The sequence below is a fragment of the Trachinotus anak genome, unplaced genomic scaffold (genome assembly GCF_046630095.1).
Source record: "Trachinotus anak isolate AG129_WGS33_773 ecotype Australia unplaced genomic scaffold, CSIRO_AGI_Tana_v1 ptg000028l, whole genome shotgun sequence".
Taxonomy (NCBI): Eukaryota; Metazoa; Chordata; class Actinopteri; order Carangiformes; family Carangidae; genus Trachinotus; species Trachinotus anak.
The window spans coordinates 7,989,321-7,993,539 of record NW_027273879.1 but is presented as its reverse complement, the minus strand read 5'-3'; positions in this window follow the sequence as shown (position 1 = coordinate 7,993,539).

Below are 4,219 nucleotides of genomic sequence, written 5' to 3'. Positions count from 1 at the left end.
GAAACAATGCTTTTTAACTTTGAACAATCCTTTTAAATTACACCATTCTGTCTTGGAGATACAGAGAGAGACATGAACAAGAACATGCACTAAAATCCAAGCTTGCATGCATGAATACAAACAGTGGATACAGAGAAGTATTGAAAACAACAACCAAGCCACAAACCTGCATCTAAATAAGAAAACAGCTATTGTTGCCTTGAGATATGCCATTAATACGCAAAAGAACGTTTTTGGTATTTTGGTTTGTTTTTCTCACCGGGACGTTTCTCAGAGACTTCAGTCTGACACATGTTAGAACTGACCTGGGTGTGACCCAGGACTGACTGTGTTTGACACAGTACTGATTGGATTTTCTTTTTTAACTACGGAGCGTACTGTCACCACGGGTAGAGGAGACTGACTATATGGAGTAGTAAGAAGAAGTGCACTACACCAAGTGGTAGAGGAAGAAAAATGCCAGAGAGAGAAGCACTGTTTCACCTTGATGTGGTGGTGTGTTTAACACCAATACTACATAGTCCTGCTTCCATCCTGTTTTTTTTTTTTCTTTTTCTTTTTCCTGGGGGGATGGGTGGGTTGTTGGGGGGTAAATTATTGAATAAAACTTATAAGAGCAATTTCTGCTGGCTTATTGCATTTGCACTCAAAAAAAGGTTAAAGGTTGGAAACTAAGGAGTTCTGGCAAAATATGACTGTACTAAAGACAGAGTGATCTGGAGGACAAATCTTCCTCCAGATCACCCTGGTTATTTATTTGATTAGGGTATTTTGGGTTTGGAAAGGGGAAGGAGATGGCATGTCGAACAGCGACTTAAACCTGTATTTGTAATAGTCTTTTTCTTTTTTTTTCATATATGTTTTTGTGCTTTCTGCCATGCATAGGGACACAGTCCAAACAGCCTTTCTTTGTTGTTTAGTGCATTGCTTTTAGAAGATACACTGTTGTACGTTTTCTTCACTTTTCTTGGGTTTTTTCTGCTCAGCAGTCAAAGAACATTTAATCGCGAGATCAGACCATCAAATCTAGCTAAATGAGTCAACCCCAAAGTTATTTCAAGCCACCACTGTTATGGAAAGTATGGCTAATTATGAAGTGGTTGAAAAATAAAAGGAATCAGATTTTTCCACCACAGAAAGTGACAGCAGGAATGATCAACAAAGCGGAAAATGCAATATATGCCCTCGATATATTTGATCTGTTTGTTTATGCTTCAGTGCTGTGCCACTTCAAAGGTTGGGCCAGATTATTCTCTGTCCGCGTCCAGTGTATCTTGTTTCGGGTTCTTTTGGGGCGAGCTTTAAAATGGCCCTGCACAAGAAACACAGGGTTAAAATTGCACTATGTAATGATATTGACGTTTACCGTATCTTTTTTTTTTGGGAAGAAATGTGATCTGCCATAGATAAACAGGGCTGTGATAGAGTGGCTGAGATGATGGATGAATGTAAATTGTAGCACTGCTGTGGTGAGGGCTCCAGGCGTTGATTGAATATGGTAAAATACTGAACCTCTTTTTTTATATGACTCACGTCTCTCCTCAATTGTATACTCTCAAAAACTGGCCATAATATAAAATGAATCTGACTGTGGATCATATTCTGACCTAAATCTTTAGTGATCTTGTGATTTTTTTTTTTTTTTTTTTTAAAACTGATGTGACCAGGTCTTCCAATGAGGCAAACACCAAGGAGCATTTCTCTTAACATGTAGAAAACTGAGCGAGGTTCAAGTGCAGGCTTTTATCATTGTTTTTTACTACCTTTATCCCAACAGTTATGTATCTGTCTCTGATGTTGAAATTACATTTGTTCATAAAGCTGAGAGATCCTGAACATTTTTGTAAAGATAAACTTTAAGGTTTGGGAAATAATTTCTTTTTCTCATTTTTAATTTATTAAGCATCAGTTCTTAAAGTTGCTCTTTTAAAGAAAATAAAAGTATAAAGTTGTTTTGTTGGAGCCACCACCTTAATTATTGGACTTTTGTGAGGATCACCTGTACTTGTGATTTTGTCAGCCAAGGTAAACAGTCTTCCCAAAATTGCATACACATATAACTGCACTTTAGATTACAAAATAGCTTGCAACTTAATCAGGCTGCCACTCCAAAAAACTAAACAAAAAACCCTGCACTCCAGTGTTAAACTGAGCAGTAAGTTTAATCTATTTTTCTCTCTTTTTATTTTAATGCACTATGAACGATACATCTATGCTATTTTCAAACAGGCACAACTTTACCATAGAGGAATTTGAAATTAGCTCAAAGTGAAACAACATGTTAAATGACATGGAGTAGAAAACTGTGCCATAGAAAGTGACTGTGTGGGTGATATGATAAACCCTCCATTTTCAGAGAGAAACAAGACAAAGGACTAGAATTCAGACACTGATTTTTTTTTTTTTTTTTTAATTTGCTTCCCTAGAACCTTTGCTCAATATATATAATATATGTAATAATTTATTCACAATTTCTGGGGATAAGGTGCAACATCCAACAGCCAGATTAAGTTGAACATTTTTACTGTACTTGTAATATACATTCAGTACATTCATCAACAACCTGGATCCCCCGGTCAAATGAATCAACATTGGTGCATTCACATTTCAGCTTGTTTCATCCAGCTTGTCCACAGTTTTTCCAACTTAACTGCAAACATATGTCCAATAAAATCAAAAATGCCAACTTTTTTTTTTCTTTTTTTCTGGGAAAATCTTTTCTTGCTTGTCTCCTGCTAAGGACCTTTTTTTTTTTCTTGTGCAGGGTGAATTTGAACATGAATGATGTTGCACTAAAAACTGAGAGATTCTCAGAGAATGTCATGGCTAACCCTTGGGAGGATGAGCTTTATTTGAGGTGGCTGACAGGAAAAGGCCCATAAAATGTATGTACTGTTCTATATTTTACATGTTTCTTTGACTGAAAGCGGTGTCTCCTTCATACGTGATCGCTGAAAACAACAAAAATAAGAGACAGGTTGAAAAGACCCTATTTTCTCAAACGTTCTTTGCAAATAAATTGTTACTTACTTTCTAAAAGCTTACATAGTGCTCTGTTCATCCCCCCATCACTGTAAAACTAATGGACACAGTAGTTTTTGTTCCATTGAATGGTGGATCCTGGAAACAATACATTTATATGCAAAGAGACACTTGTATCATAAAATGCATGACACTCACTCTAACCCGATGAAACCTCTGATCTTTATGCACCATGTATTTTATGCTGAATAACTGTTGTCACTGTTTGCAAACAAAGACTGTGGAGTCTTGCAATGAGTAGGGTTGTATTTTTATCACACACCCTGGCCTTTTATTGAATGTTTGCGAAAAGTTTAATCTCTTGTAATAATGACAGCAAAGTAGTGTGTAGAGTAGAGTGAGATACATAGACTTAACTACCCAGTTTGAACCTACAGCAGACTCAGAGAAAATGCACTAAAAGTTTATACAGTGTGTGTATGTTTATGTCCTTGAACATAATGCCAGCACTTTAGAACTACTTAGAAAAATGAGAGAAAAACGGGAAGAGTGGCCGAGGGTTAGGTGAACGAGGGGGAAACTATTTAAGCCATGCGTTCAGAGCGCTGACAATCAGAACAGGAATGAGACTCAAAGTGCACTATGGGAGGTCTGACATGACTTGCTGTGCTCTTGCTCTTTGCTTTGTCTTTCTCCAGCTTGCTTTGGTCTCTGCTAGCTTACTCTCCAGAGTCAAGGGACATTATGGTGTTTACCCCAGCCTTCTTAGTTATAAATGTGTGTCTCCGCGACAAGGACTGACTGATATTTGACTGATACCTTGGTGCTTCGTGAACAGAGCTGTTCCATGTTGACATGGACCATATCTGTAATGCTCTGGTAAGCATGGGCCGAACTTGGTCCCAAGTCTGGGCTCATTGGTAACCTCTTGATGGGCGACAGTCCATACAACAAAAGAGGATCTTATCATGCAACCCTACACTTTGATCATAGTGATGTTTTTCACTATCAACAGGGCTTGGACCAGGCAAACTGGGATGGGACAATTTCAGTGTTGATACTGCTTTATGTTTCTAATGAAAAATGTTTAAATGTTTATGCGCCTTCTGACTCAAGCATCAATAATATATACAACAAAAATGCAAGTTGCCACTTTTGATGTTGCATAAGAATCTACCTTTCATTCCCATCATGGTATTTGCCACCACCAGTTTCAGTTGTGTAGTCCAAGAGTACC